This window comes from Canis lupus, chromosome 32, assembly GCF_048164855.1.
Source record: "Canis lupus baileyi chromosome 32, mCanLup2.hap1, whole genome shotgun sequence".
NCBI lineage: Eukaryota > Metazoa > Chordata > Mammalia > Carnivora > Canidae > Canis > Canis lupus.
Window position 1 is genome coordinate 31784790 of NC_132869.1, and position 16482 is coordinate 31801271.

Sequence of the window (16482 nt, forward strand, 5' to 3'; positions counted from 1 at the left end):
ATATAAATATATATTATATATGTTTTACATACACAGTGTAGAACATTTTGGCTTTTATGATGCAGAAAATCTAAATTCGAGAACCAGTCTTGCTGTGGAAAATATAGTACCTACCCAGCTTTCAGATTTGTTCAGAGAATCAAATGAGAATCCGTGTGAAAGTATTTTAATACAATATACTAATATATGATTATTCCTATAAGCACATGAAAAAACTATGCAAACTCAGATTTCTTTTTTTTTTTTAAGATTTTATTTATTCATGAGACACACAGAGAGAAAGGCAGACACAAAGGCAGAGGGAGAAGTAGGCTCCCTGCGAGGAGTCTGATGCAGGACTCAATCCCAGAACCCCAGGATCATGACCTGAGTCAAAGTCAGACACTCAACCACTGAGCTACCCATGTGCCCCTAAACTCAGATTTCATATATAAAGATGATCTTATTAAGGAAGTTCCAGGGGATCCCTGGGTGGCTCAGTGGTTTAGCACCTGCTTTCGGCCCAGAATGTGATCCTGGAGTCCGGGGATCGGGGATCAAGTCCCACACTGGGCTCCCTTCATGGAGCCTGCTTCTCCCTCTGCCTGTGTTTCTGCCTCTCTCTGTGTGTCTCTCATGAATAAATAAATAAATAAAATCTTTAAAAAGGGGGGGGGGGAGTTCCAATTCCCTTCTAGTATTAACAGTATCCTCTTAACTCAACTTTCTAACCTGCAACTACTCTACCTCTTCAGGAGGTATATCTTTTTATGGATAATCATTCCCAGGTTTCCATGTTTTATCTTCACTAGGACAGAGCCAGCTCTCCACATTCCACATTCTTTTCTTATGGCCCTGATTGCCTGAAAGTGAAAGAAAATATGTCTGATCCCTCCAAACAGATGTTAAAATCTCCTTTTAATCTTACTTATATTTTATGATCTGCCATATGATGCAATGTAGAGTAGTAGCTAGGCACATGGACTCTGAAGCCAGACTGCCTAGGTTCAGAACGAGGCTCTGCTGTGTCACCAACTCTGTAATGTAACCTTGAACGACTTATTTAATCTCCCTGTGCCTCTTTATGTACACCTGTACATAAAGTTGTAAACAACTATAAAAAACAGTGCCTGACTTATAGTAAATATTATATATGACTTAAGTCCTTTTCTAATACTACTTCTCTAACAGTATAATTCTTATAAGCTAAGATGAAACAAGCAACCAACATATGTCTCTTGCTTTTTTCTCACTGAAAAACGTCTTATTTACCTATCAAAATGTCTCCACCAACTGTAGCGAAGTCATACATACTCATCATCATCAGCCATTTTTCTTTATTCTTTGTTCAAATCCTCTAGGCCAACATTTCCCAAAATGTTTCCTTTAAGAAAATTTGTTTCACTGGTTCTTCAAGATGTTATGAGGCAGAAAAAAAGGTTCAGTGATGAGATAAATTTGCAAAAGGCTGTGTTAATATTAAACAGGTTTCTTTTACATATTAATATGAACTATTACATTCCAAAAGAGCATAATAAAGTGCACAATGTTCACCAAGTTTATTTGGTCCCAAAACACTTTTATCAAGGAGCCGCATTAGGAAATGCTGCTGCTCTAGTTCTTTATAACCTTTAATATAAAATATTCTATTATGTAAACTCAACATATTTAAAATCTAATTCAAACATACGGCCTGTTCCCAAATTCCTGCTGAGAAATCTGGCTCAAGAAACAGTAATTGCTGCCCTGCACAAATCACTTTTGAAATTTCTGAATATGAACATTGACCTCTAAAAAAAACAAACACCAATGGCCAGCTAGCTACACATGCTAAGTCACAAGATATTATCTCATGATGGCATGTTAACTTATTTATTGGCCAAACATCCTTTAAACAAAGTCTAATTATTCAATATTCCTAAGTAGCCTCTGAATTTTCAATAATAAGGACTTGCACTCTTCTCTTAAAGGAATCCCAACATTGAACCTTGTCAATCATCCCAGAACCAGTTCAGGCATAAATACAATGCCCTAAATATACAATCTACATTGTGGAAGAACTAGCCAAAAGAACATCGCTTAATATATGAAGAAGAAACAATACAATTTCATTATTTTGCAATCCCTGATGAATTAATAAATCTAAACAATGATCATCAATAGCTGCTAACATCCAGAGATAACAAGACCTTATGCACTTCCTGAAATACAAACCACTATCAAGTACTCCTACAATAAGAAAATATGACAAATTTATCAATTTACAGGAAATTCAGCAAACAGAATGACATGTTAAATGACATTACAGAAATGCAATCAGAAAAACGAAAATATGGGAAGCTTCTCAGAGCAAACAACTGAGTCTCTTTTAACAAAAAGCTTTAAGAAAGGAAAAAAAACATGGAGGAAGAGTCTAAAAGATTAAGTGATTTAAAAAGCGTGACAATTGTAACATGTGACTTTATTGTGGTCCCACTTCAAGCAAAAAAAAAAAAAACTATATATGTGTATATATATATATATATATGTATAAAACAATCAGAGAAATATGAAACCTGATTATGTATTTGGTGTGATATTAAGAACTTGCTATAAATTTATTTTGGTATGATATGGTATTTTGTTTATTTTATGAAAAGAGAGAGACTCTTTTAGAAATCAAAACTGAAATATCTGAAATTACAAATTAAATATGTCTATGTCTAGGATTTGGTTCAAAAGAGTCCAGGGATTGGGGGTGGGGGTAGAAATAGAGAGGAAACAAGACTGCCTATAATTCTTGAAGCTCAATTATGAGTACATGGGAAGGAGCTCTTTATACTATTCTGTTTTATATTAACATCTTTAAAATACTTTGTAATAAAAAGTTGTTGTGTTTTTTTTTTAAATGCTGTCTGGGAATTAAATTACCTGCCTAGGACCGCAAGCAGTCTCTACTTATTCCCACAATAGATTAAGCCACAGTCAGGCATAATTGAATGTCAATTTACCATGATCAAATTATATTTATAAGGTAATATTAGAAATCATTTGACATGAATTTCACTAACACTCAACATGCTAAACTCTCTTATATAATTACTGTTATTTGCAAGCCTGTTTGTATCTAACCAATTTATGGCTTTCTATGAAAAAAATATAGTGTTTCAGTATACTTTTTTAGTTTTTACGTATTAAATAAAGCAACAATCACAAAAAACTTGCAGACAATATTGCAGAGTCATCACTATGTTTCTAGTCCTATGAGGCTATGGTACTTCTGGAATTTATCATTAGCAGACTTATTGCATAAGTGCTCCAGCTCACTGAGCTCCAGAAGAACTAGTTTTATCTCGTGTATGAACACCCTTTCCTGCCTTCCTACTCTGAAATAAAGAGCCAAACCAACAGATGGCAGACCAAGAGGGAGGGGGTGGTGATAAGGAGGTAGTTATAAGAGAGCACCAGGGAATAAGAAAATAACACTGAGAACTGAAAGAGAATTTAAGAATACAAAATATTCAGCAATTCCTTAGATTTTTGCAAAACAAAGTCACATTTTGTCAATCAGGAACTACTTTAAAGTGATTCAGGGATCCTGGGTGGTGCAGTGGTTTAGCGCCTGCCTTTGGCCCAGGGTGCGATCTTGGAGACCCGGGATCGAATCCCACATCGGGCTCCCAGTGCATGGAGCCTGCTTCTCCCTCTGCCTGTGTCTCTGCCTCTCTCTCTCTCTCTCTCTCTCTGACTATCATAAATAAAAAAAAAAAATTAAAGTAAAGTGATTCTGGGCAGCCCTGGTGGCTCAGCAGTTTAGCGCCGCCTTCAGCCCGGGGCGTGATCCTGGGGTCCCGGGATCGAGTCCCACATCAGGCTCCCTGCATGGCGCCTGCTTCTCCCTCTGCCTGTGTCTCTGTCTCTCTCTGTGTCTCTTATGAATAAATAAAATCTTAAAAAACAAAAAGTAAAGTGATTCTCTGAGTTTGCATCTGACTATATTCCTTTATACAGTGTACCTTTAAGAGTTTTGTAAGCCCCTCTTAATATCTCAGACCAATTTAAGTTAACCAAAACAATTTAAACTATTTCCAAAATAAATAAGGGAAAGAGGGGACCCTACTAAACTTTTATCAGCATTTCACTACTTCTATACATTCACATCAGCCTTTTTAGAAGCTACCAAAGTTTTTTTTTTTTACTTCCTAAAAGTAAAACACTCTACCTCTATCCTAATCTATAATACAATCAAAAAAAGCATCAATATTACTGCAGCCTAACAGCTAGGTTTTAATTAAAATACTAGTTTAAAAAACATTATAACAGGGATCCCTGGGTGGCGCTGCGGTTTGGCGCCCGCCTTTGGCCCAGGGCGCGATTCTGGAGACCCGGGATCGAATCCCACATCGGGCTCCCAGTGCATGGAGCCTGCTTCTCCCTCTGCCTGTGTCTCTGCCTCTCTCTCTCTCTCTCTCTGTGACTATCATAAATAAATAAAAATTAAAAAAAAAACATTATAACAGTGTTGCAATTAGAATTACAGGTTTTTTTTAGAATTAGTTTTAATCTAAATTGTATTTCTTAAAAATAGCTAGGCTTTCAATATAAAATTAAGAACATGCCAATTTCAACAGGCCATCTTTGCCCATTCATCATGCCAAGTTATCTCCTTTTTCCAGATTAAGTAATTTCTAATCACCTATTTAAGAGATCAAGTCCATAACACCATACAATGCAGAAGTTAACTCTCACAGTCTGGCAGTCTTCCGAAGAAATGGCAACACTTCCTTTATGAATAAAGAACCTAATAAAAGGTCTAGCAACTAGAGGTTATTCAAGGGCTCATTCCTCAAAGCCACCTCTCTCCTCTGTGGAAGCTTGTCAAATACCAGAATATCTGCCATATCCACAGAGTTGTTATGAAGATCAAATGAGAAAATTGTTACCAAAGTACTTTGCAACTAGAAGCCAATACACAGTACAAATATGTGTGTATACATATGTACAAACACAAATGTAAGTCATTATTATTTTACTACTTGATTGCACTCTAGACAATTTACAGAATAAACTTGCTCCTTAATATCATTAGGTTATCCTCTATTTCTAATACTATCTAGAAAACTAGAAAGATTATATTATCTATGTGTTAATACAATTGAAAAACAAAAGTATCTTTTATAGAAAGTATCACTAAATTTTCTTATACAACCAAGTATCCAATCATATATAATGAAATTTTGTCAATAATATGGTCATAGTTCCTGTTTTCTCACCATTGTTTATTCTTTTAAAAAGAAGGAACGAAGGAGAATGATAGACTTATGTAATTTAGTGAAGGGTATGGTATAGACAGATACACATATAAAGGAATACTACTAGGTAACACTTGAACATTTACTGTGCACTAGGCATTATTCTAAGTACTTTTACCTATTATTTAAACCATGGTTAAATCTGATTGAATTGTTAATTATTTGAACTACATTTAACTCACTTATTTCACAGATAAGGAAATTGAAGCACAGAGAGTTTAAGTAACTTGCCCAAGATCACATAGTTTAGTAGGTGGTGCGAGTGCGGATCAGAATTCTGTAACAAAGGGAGGAGTTGGCAGGTGGGGAAGGGTATGGAAATGGCAAGCCTCACTGCGATGATTTTGGCTGATCTAAAATCCTATCTCACTGGGACACCTAGGTGGCTCAGTCCACTGAGCATCACACTTTTTTATTTCCGCTCAGGTCATGATCTCAGGGTTAAGAAATGGAGCCCCGAGTCAGAGACTCTGTACTGGGCATGGAACTTATTTACGATTCTCTCTTACCTCTCCCTCTACCCTTCCCACTTGTGTTCATTCTCTCTAAAATAAATAAATAAAATAGTTTAATACCTTTAAAAAAATAGTTCTCCATTGGCATAAAACATTTAAAAGGTAGAATTATTTAATTTAGAGACAACTTTACTCCATGGTCAAGTTCCTAGAGCTGCGTTCCTGGCTCACTATGTACCAGGGACTTTTAGAAGTGCTGGAATGCATAAGACATAGAGATTCATGCTCTCATGGAGTTTACATTCTAGAGAGGAAGGCAAATAAACAAGTAGACAAGTGACTCATTAAATTTCAGGAAGCACAATTGCAAAAAAATGAAGCAAAAGAGACAAGGAGGGGATCCCTGGGTGGCTCAGCGATTTAGCGCCTGCCTTTGGCCCAGGTCGTGATCCTGGAGTCCCGGGATTGAATCCCACATCAGGATCCCTGCATGGAGCCTGCTTCTCTCTCTCTCTCTCTTTCTGTGTATCTCATGAATAAATAAATAAAATCTTTAAAAAAAAAAAAAGACAAGAAGAGTGGAGGGGAAATGATCACTATTTTCTATAGTATGATGACTGATAATCTCTCTAAAGAAGTAAACTCTGAGAACTCTTCTTTAAGCAAACTTTTCAATGATGGGAAGGAGGACGCAGTTCAAAGACCTGAGGAAAGAGCACTCTGAGATGAGCAAGAACAAATACTGAGCCCTGGGAACGTACCTGTCATGAACAAAGAATATAGGGAGCACAGTGTAGCACAGTGAACAGAGAGAGGTAGACAGGGATTAAACACAGCATGTAGTGCCTTATAAGCCAACACCAGGAATTTGGCTGTTACTTTATATTTTTTTTTATTTATTTATTCAGAGAGAGCGAAAGAGAGGCAGAGACACAGGCAGAGAGAGAAGCAGGCTCCATGCAGGGAGCCCGACATGGGACTCAATCCCTGGTCTCCAGGATCACACCCCAGGCTGCAGGCGGCGCTAAACCGCTGCGCCACCGGGGCTGCCCTGGCTGTTACTTTAATTGTAAAAGGAAGTTACTGTAAAGTATTAAATAGAGGAGTCACCTATCTGGCTGACAGTTAAAAAAATCATTCTAGCTACAAGTGGAGAATAGACTTTCAGAGATCTAGTGAGAAAACAGTTAAGAGACTGTAATTACCCAAGCAGGAAAAGATGGTAGCTTAGACCAAAGTAATATAAGGTAGAGATAAAGATAAATGATCAGATTGGAAATATATTCAAAAGACAGAGTCAAGAGGTTTTGCCTGATGGGCTTATTATATGGTATGAAGAAAAGAGAAAAATTACAACTGACACCTAGGCTTTTTGCCCCAGTAACTAGCTGAATGGTCCCCATTTACTAAAAGCTGATTCGGAGGAAATGATGAGGACAGGAATCACACCTTCTTTATTGCACAAATTTAGTTTGAGATGCTCATTAGACAGTCAATGAAATGTGGAATAAGATAAACTATAACACTGCATCTCAGGGAAGGGGTCTGGGCTGAAGATAAAAGTTTGGAAGTCAATCAGCATAGAAAGTTTTTAAAGCCACAGAAATGGATAAATGCAGACTGGAAAGAAGAAACTATTATTATTCTCATTTTTACAGATCAGGAAACTGAATTTAAGAGTTAAGATTTGTCCAACATCACTCTGCTAGCAAGTGACAGAGTTAGGGGAAAAAAACCAAAAACCAAAAAACAATAAAACAGATCTGACTACAATGTCCATGACCTTTCTCAACTGAAGTTCATCATCTAAACCAGAGACTGTGAAGCGAACACTGGAGTAAATATCTTCTCAATCCTCCAAAGAATAGTACATATCTAGTGCCATTCTAGATGCACTGGAAAGAACTTAATTCTTTACATACAGTGACTGTCCAAATGTCCTAGAGCATTTAGTTCTCTCACAGAACCCTAGCTGAGAAAAAAACTCTACTATACTATTATCCTATTATTATTATTATTATTATTATTATTATTATTATTATTATTCTACTCTTAGGAATCCTTTAAAATGAGAGATTGGTGAACAATATAAGTTACCTTCCTATGACTTTTCATGGGCTTCTCTTTGTAACCAGTAAAATCAAGTGTCATTTGAAGTTTTTATAGCAACAAAAAATCATTTTAAGATTTACACAAACCTCTGCTGGTTCCATTCACAATCAGCACTCAGCATCTTTTCTTGAGAACACCAGTTCATCAGAAAACTACTAGAATGTAAGCTCCTCTGGTGAAGAACTTTTGTTTTTTGTATAGACTTGTCAAATCAAATCACTCTGTTGTACACCTGAAACTAATGTAACACTGTGTGTCAACCATACTTAATAAAATGTTTTTAAAAAAACAATCTTAAAAAAAAAAAAATAAATAAATAAAAAATAAAAAAACAATCTTTATCTTTTCACTAATGTGTCCCCAGCACTTGGAAGAGTATTCTTTCTGGGAAAGAACCTAAGTTTCCAGCTGGGCAACATTTGTTTCCTTGTAAGATGGGGATGTTTTTCATTTTGCCTTAGTATCTTGGTTCCACTAAAATCTGGTAAGATTATCCTAATCCAGAACTGTACACTCTCATTTCGTCTTCCTTAAGAGTAACCCTCTTTCTTATGGAAATATAAAAGAAAAGTTTCCAGATACAGCCATTATTGGTCAAATAACTACCATACCATGACTTCAACATGTACTGTGTCTACTATTCAAAATAACTAGCATACAATGTGAACCAAAACTACTATAACATATATACTCTGGAGAAAAGAACATTCTCTTTACAATTTCAGTTATCCTTTGTTAAACTCCAGAAGTATTTCAGAGCATGGGTATTATGAATCAATGCAATAACTCCTATTAAATGCAAAAGGTTTCAATGAACAATCCTGACTAGACCAGAAAATGCATTCCAACTGATTTCACCTGCACATAATAACCTGCATGTATCAGTGCAATATTAGTGGACAATGTATTTCATATTCAAGCTATCAGAACCTACCAATGACAGGTTAGTGCCCCTACACAATAGGTTAGGGTCATGGAAATGACTATAGAGCATTTTTAAAAGTCCGTCATCTCAAAAATAAATAAATAAAAGTCAGTCATCTCTTGCAAAAATAAAAATAAATATAAATACTATGACACGTTCCCTGTGAAGTTATGGGGAAAACAAGTGTTCTCATACAATATCAGTGGGAATGCAAATAAGTACAACACTTCTGTAATATCTAACACAACTACATACAGTAGCCCCCCCCCCTTATCCAGGAGATGCCCGAAACCGCAGATAGTATCATCTATTATACAGTGTTTTTTCCTCTACATACGTACCCACAATAAGGTTTAACTTGTAAATTAAGCAGAGTAAGAGATTAACAACAACAATAATAAAATAGGATAATTATAACAATACAACTGACCCCTGAACAATGCAGAGGTTAGGGGCATCAATACCTCATGCAGTTGTAAATCTACATATAACTTTTGACTCTCCAAAAATTCAACTACTAAAAGCCTACTGTTGACCAGAAGCTTTACCAATAATATGAAGTCAATTAATACATATTATGGATACTATATGCATTATATACTATATTCTTATAATAAAGTAAGCTCAAGTAAAGAAAATATTAAGAGAATCATAAGGGAGAGAAAATAGGTTTATAGTAGTGTGGACCTAGGCAGTTCAAACCTATGTTGTTCAAAGGTCAACTGCATACTGTAATAAAAGTTATGTGAGGGGTGCCTGGCTGGCTCAGTCAGTAGAGCACACAACTCTTGATCTCAAGGTCATGAGTTCAAGCCCCACTTTGGATGTAGAGCCTACTTTAAAAAAAAAAAAAAGGTATATAAATATGGTCTCTCAAAATATTTTATTGTATTGTACTCAATCTTATGATGTGAGATGATAAAATGCCTACATGATGAGATGAAGTAAGATGAATCACTTAGGCACTATGAGGTAGCATTAGGCTACTACTGACCTTTCTGGTGGATCATCTGCTTCTAGACCACTGTTCACCACCAATAAGTGGAACCATGGAAAGAGAAACTGTAGACATAAGAGGGACTACTAGATGCACTAAACTTTTAACCCAGCAATTCCACTTACAGAAATCTACCTTGAAGATACACCTCTAATAATACAAAAATATCCATGCACAGGTCAATTACTGTAATAAATGTTTGTAATTACAAAATATAGGAAACTACCTAAATGTATACCCATAGAATGAGTATATTAGAATATACCCACAGAGTGGAGTGCTGTACAGCTGTAAAAAAGAATGAACAATATCTATTAAAAAGAATGAATAGAGGGACATCTGGGTGGCTCAGTGGTTAAGCGTCTGCCTTTGGCTCAGGGCATGATCCCACGATCCAGGATCGAGTCCCACATCAGGCTCCTTGCACGGGGCCTGCTTCTCCCTCTGCCTCTGTCTCTCTCCTGTGGATCTCTCACGAATAAATAAATAAAATCTTTTTTAAAAAAATAAAAATTAAAAATAAAAAGAATGAATGGATTTGGAGTGATTTCCAGGATATCCAGTGATTTCCAGTAAGTAAAAAAAGTAAAGTGCAAAAGAGTATCTATAACACGCTACTCTTCACATAAGAAAGGAAAAGGAAACAGTTGGGCAGTTCCTCAAAAAGCTAAACACAGAGTTCTCACACAACCCAGCAATTCCATGCCTAGGTATATATCCAAAGGAACTGAAAATATACATTCACACAAAAACTTGTACATGAATGTTCACAGCAATATTCACAATGACCAAAAAATGGAAAACCAAATGTCCATCAAATGAGGCATAGATGAATAAAATATGATATGCTCATATAATTATCACTCAGCCATGAAAAGGAATGGAGTACTGATATATGCTACACGGATGAACCTTGAAAAAATCATGCTAAGTGAAAGAAGCCAGGCACAAAAGTCAACATATTATATGATTCCATTTACATGAATGTCCAGAAGAGACAAACTCATATAAACAGGAAGCAAAATAGTGGTTAAAAGTGGCTAAGGAAGGTGGAATGGGAAATGACTGCTAATGGATACAGAGTTTCCTTTTGGAGTGGCGAATACATTCTTGAATTAGATCATGGTGATGGCTGCACAACTTTGTGAATATATGAAAAACCATTGAGTTGTACACTTTAAAACGGTAATTTTTGTGGTATGTGAATTGTATCTCAATTAAAATTGTATGAGAGGGATGCCTGGGTGGGTCAGTCAGTTAAGCATCTGCTTTCAGCTCAGGTCATAATCCCAGGGTCCTAGGATCAAGCTGCACATCAGACTCCCCACTCTGCAGAATCTGCTTCTGCCTCTGCCCCTCCCCCAGCTCATGCTTTTTCTCTTTCAAATAAATAAAATATTTAAAAATAAATAAATAAAATTGTATGAGAAAAAAAGAAAGGACCATAACAAAACATATACAATCTATTCATTTGTGTAAAAGGCATAATAGGATAAACAAAAAAACCTGAAGAGACTAGGGGCTAGGAAAACAGACTGGGGAAAGGGGGTGGAGGTGGGAATCAGGTAATAGGAATGAGTGACATTTCTCTGATTATATCTTTTTATATAGTAATGTTTACTAACAGTCATGTTTCAGAGACCTAGATAAATAATCAAAATCAACCAGGACTGAGGGGGTAACCCAAAATGGAATACAAAGAGTAAGAAAAGAACCAAACTGCATTACAGATGAATAACATAACTACACTAAAAGAGTGGAGAAGAACCTAAATAAAACTTCAGAAAATAATACTTTGACTAGATACTGTGAGAATAAAGACAAAAAACAAAAAACCTGTACTCTAATTAGCAAATACGTTTCTCATAAATGTAATGGGTTAGCAATCAGTAACTACTTGATGAGCATTATAAAAGTGAACAAGTGGGATATGATCTAGTATCTATATGACCTATTGTCTACAGATAAGGAGAGCCAGGTTTTTCTTATCAGAAAAAAAGTTACAAATAAGAAAGGAGTAGAGGTTAGAATGAACCTTGTGGTGTTGGACTAGATCAGAAGCTACCAATATGAGCTCATGGTTTTTAATATATATAGAATATAAATATAGAAATAAATGCATATGTGTGCACTCACTTGTTATGTGTGGGAGGATTAGTATATACACCTATATTTCCTAGCTCTGTCCTCTGAGGCCCTCTGAGGGCCTAGGGGCATTGACACCCCAGTGAGCACACCTAGCATCCAGATCTTGATTTAAATTGTATTCTCCAATAAAAAGAATCAGAGTTCCTTAGACAAGTTATTGATTCCAGGACTGGTTCAGAGAAATACACAACGTGAGTGAGAAATAGCCTATGGAAAAAAAAAAAAAAAAAAGAAATAGCCTATGATGCCAGAATAAAAGGAAGTGCTTGAAAAAAAGTGAAAGCCAACCTGAAAAGGCTCTTAATGAATGGCCAAAGCTGAAACAATCTGAGCAATAAGAAAATACTATTGGGTTATAACATGTAGAATAAAACAAATACCCATGAAATTATAATTACATAAATAAATAACTGAATAAACAAATGAGAAAGAAATACCTCTTCCTAACAGAAGAATTACAGTAATATGTATTATAAAAAAAAAAAATCACCATTAGGTAAACACCACAGTAACTGCTGCAGACAGTATCTACCAACACATGCTAAAATCAGTATGAATAAGTTTTGAAGAGAAACAGTATATCTGCATAGTCTCAAAGTATCTCCTCCAAGATATGTATCAAAAGGTAGAATAGTAACTTTACAGTAGAAAACAGAGGCCACCTTAACAAAGTAATCAATGTTAAAATATCACTAGCAATAAGACATCTCAACACCACCACCCCTCTAAAATGATGCACTGAAGACACATCACTTCTGTGGTTTCCTTGCAAACATACATAACTTCAATCTAATCATGAGAAAAACATCAGACAAACCCAAAGTGAGAAAAATTCTACAAATTGACAGTACTCATCAAAAGTGTCAAGATCATGAAAGACAAGGAAAAACTGAGGAACTGTTACAGATTGGAGAAGAGGAAGATAGCTAAATGCAATGAATTAGGTTGTGGAACAAAAAAAACCATTAGGGGTAAAACCAGTGAAATTGCAAGAAAGTCTGTAGTTAGTTAATAGTATTATACCAAAGCTAATTTCCTAGTTTTTGTCATTGTGCTATAGTTAAGTAAATTGTCAACATCAGGAGATGGTATATGAAGAATATTTTATAGGGATTTTCTTTACTATATTTGCAAAATCTATGTAAGTCTAACATTACTTCAAAATAAACAGTTAAAAATAAATAAAATCCATCAATTGATCAACTTACCCAACTGTCATATTTCTTTGCTCAAGGATCTCACCTATAATTTAATATTCCGATTAATTTAGAGGGCCCATTAAATGACAGCAGAAAAAACTAAAATCATAGAAATCATATCTGGCATCTAAAAAGTAAATGAGCTACTTTATGTTCCCTTATACTTTTTTTTTTAGTCAAAAAAATTTGCTAGCTGTTGTGACTTTACTGGCTTTGCAAATTTCCTTTTAAGTGATGTGACCAATTTGTTGTTTTCAAGATCATGATAATCTGCTGTATATGGCCATTACAATGCATTTCATTTGTCTGTAAAGCCAAAATTTTATGTATATAAAAAATTATCTTTTGCAGGTTATAGTAATTTTTTTACTTTATTACACAGTTGTCCAACTATAAAATTTAGACTGTTTCACAAATCAATTTGATTTTAGCCTAACAAAATTCTCTCCATATCCCAAACCACAAAGTCTTTATTATTGTTATTGTACTGAAAATCTGAATTTTAAAAGATCAACTGTTCAATGTATCTTTTTTTTTTTTTTAAGAAGGAGTAATTTCATCTTTTTTGGGAAAAAAATGCTTGGGAAATTAGAATTCAATTGCTATTTATTATTTACATCCTCTACTAACCAATCCAGCCCAATCAACAACACAGTCTTTGAAACTCCTTTAATCAAACAGGATTTGCAGAAGATGTTTACATTAATAGACTAAGTAACCCAAACGTTTACATTTGCTGTCCCCTCCATGCACCACCAGGATGCCTGCATTGGGAGTGGGATACATGACCAGCAAATGAATGGTAAGTGTCACATGTAAACAGCATGACTAGGAATTTAAGAAGTAAAGTGATTAGAAAACCGTAGGGAAAGCAAAATTCATAAAAGTTCAGAATTACAAAATGCCTTAATAGGCCATTTAACCCATTCCAATGACAACCTCAGACAAATGACAAAAAGATTTTTAAAAGATGACAAATGACACTATCCTATTTTTTAAAGTTGCCAGATTTCCAACCTCCCTGGTTGTTTCATCCTGCCATATAATCCTGTCATATAATTTGGGAGAAATATTATAAGACTATGCTTTGTCCAACCTAATGCTTTCTTTTCTCAAATAATACATTTTAACTCACTTCCAAGATATACTCAACTACAGGTGCATTACATGTGTGTGTACATACATCCAGACCTAGAACACTCAGTTTTGCTTATAAAAACTCACACCACAGAAACCTATATAATCAAAGGTACATATCCATCCCACCTCAATCACAAAGGCATTATAACAAACAGAATCACATAACGATTTTGGCCTAAAAATAACCAACTGAAATCAATGTTATAAAATCTTGAGGTTTCTTCCCACTGTGAATAATCATAGTTTGATTTCCACAAATACCGCTCCTTTTCAGCGCCCACCACGGGGTGGAAAAAGCACGTATGTACTAGATCCAAGGAGATGATACTCTTTTAACTCTTGATTTTTAAAACCATTTAAACAATCATCTCGGCAGAGCCAATGAAAGAGACTGTAATGACAGAGTAGAGCCAGTGATCATGAACAAGCAACCAGTTTTAATCAAGCGGGGCAAAGGGACAAATCATCTTGAAACACAGAGGATGGGGAAGTCCCAAGTAATGATGAGCCAAGTACTAGCTGGAAAGAAAAAAAAAAAAAAAAAAGTCAGGTGTCTGGTAGGTAGGTGTCTGGTAGGAAGCAACACCAAAATGGTAACCATGAAATGCTATCTCTGGAAATGGAATTACAAGGGCAAGTTAGTCCCAATCTGGTGTAACTGCAATTCTGACTACCCGTATCTCCTCCAGTACTGTAGACATTATTCCAAAATCAAGCAAGCTCTGTCTCTGCTCACAGCTCTCTGGGTTGGACAGCATGGCTTTTTATATAACCTCCTGGGCAAGGTGGTACCAACCAGTTCCGGCGCTCCTGTCTCCCAAGCACCTACCCCCATCACAGAAAAGGCTTCACCAGGTTCCCCGGGACAGCTCTTGTCATCATCATCCTCATCTTACCCACAGACTGAACAATGCGGCTCGTCTATCCTCCTGGAAGCACAGGCTTTTATAAACTGTTATGTTACAGAGGTGGGAGATTAGGAGAAAGATTTACCAGGGGATGAGCTGCCCCCCCCCCCCAAAGCAGAGGAAAGGAGGAAGACACGTCGTCCCAACCTCCACCCCTCAAAAGGCTGGGGTGGGGGGTGGGGGGGAGGGGGACCCCGGCGTCGCGGCTCTCCCTAAAGAGAGTCAGGCCGCTGCCCCCCCCCGCCCTAGCCCCGGCCTGCGGAGGGGCCCTCGGCGGATAAAGGGGTGGGGGAGAAGGTCGGAGGCCCGACCCCCGCGGGTCGAGGGGCAAGTACAGCGAGAGCCGCCGGAGGGGCGGGTCCCCCTGCCCCTTGGGGAGAGCGGCTCTGCTCCTAAGGCGGCTCTGCAAGCGCCCGGGCGGCAGGCCCCTGAGGCCGGGGGCCCCGCACGACGCCGGGAGGGGTCCCTGAGGCCTCCGCCCGCCGCCCACCCGGGACCCCGGCGCCCCCCGCTCGGCCGCGGCCCGGGAACGGCCCCGGCCGGCCTTGCGCGACCCGCGGGGCACACGCACAGGTGTGGCCAGGAGGGGGAAGAAGAAGCGTTACCGTACGCGGCTCCGGAGCTGGCAGGGGTGGGGCGCGGCTCCGGCGACCCGAGCCCGGCTCGGCAGCGGCTGCGGCGGCCGCGTCCTTTATTTTTGCTGCAGCAGCGGCGACTTGTCAAAGGGAAAGACGTAAGAGGCGGCGGCGGCGGCGGCAGGCAGATCTCGCAGGATTTGGGAGGAACTCTCGCGCAGTCTTGCCCGCTCGCCCCGCCCCCTCCGCCCCCTCCCCCCGCCCCCTCCTCCTCCCCAGGTCCTGCGCGGGAGGCAGGAGCTGGGGGAGGAGCGTGGAGCGGAGTAGCGGGAGGAGGGCAAAAGCGAAGGAGATTTGATAGGGGGGGCGGGGGGCGGGGGAGGTGTTGACTTAGGTTCTGGGCCACGCTGTCCTCGCCTTGCAGCCCCTGCGGAGTACAACAGCGCAGTCCGCCCGCTGGGGCAGGACTCCGCTTATGGGGCACAATTGGAGACGTTTCACAAAGGGGGGGTGAGGGGTTACGGGCCGGGCCGACCGGGGCTCCCGGTGTTCCTCGTAGGGGGCGAGGAGACCCCACCGCCCGCAGTCCTCATGATGCGGAACCGAGCGACGCGTGGAGAAGCAGGCAGCGGGGCGGGGCGGCCACACCCCTTTATCTCGGCCGCGCGGCGGGGCTCTGCGCTCCTATCTCGCTGCGCACCCGGCCCCAGCCCCTGGCAGGTGCAGCTCAAGCATATGAAAGCGTTTCACTCG

General features: G+C 38.5%; 1 protein-coding gene across 12 annotated transcripts in view; it reads right to left on the reverse strand.

Moving 5' to 3' along the window:
* The window catches only part of HERC1 (HECT and RLD domain containing E3 ubiquitin protein ligase family member 1), a 183669-nt gene extending 167745 nt beyond the window's left edge, over positions 1 to 15924 (reverse strand). For 7 of the 12 annotated variants that reach the window (XM_072809038.1, XM_072809032.1, XM_072809035.1 and 4 more), the window contains exon 1: positions 15760 to 15896. The gene's annotated coding sequence lies outside the window, so the exon portion shown is untranslated. Of the gene's footprint in view, positions 1 to 15725 lie in introns of all 12 variants that reach the window. The other 5 variants (XM_072809039.1, XM_072809041.1, XM_072809037.1 and 2 more) reach the window with 2 other exon arrangements.
* Between the last annotated feature and the right edge of the window lie 558 nt (positions 15925 to 16482).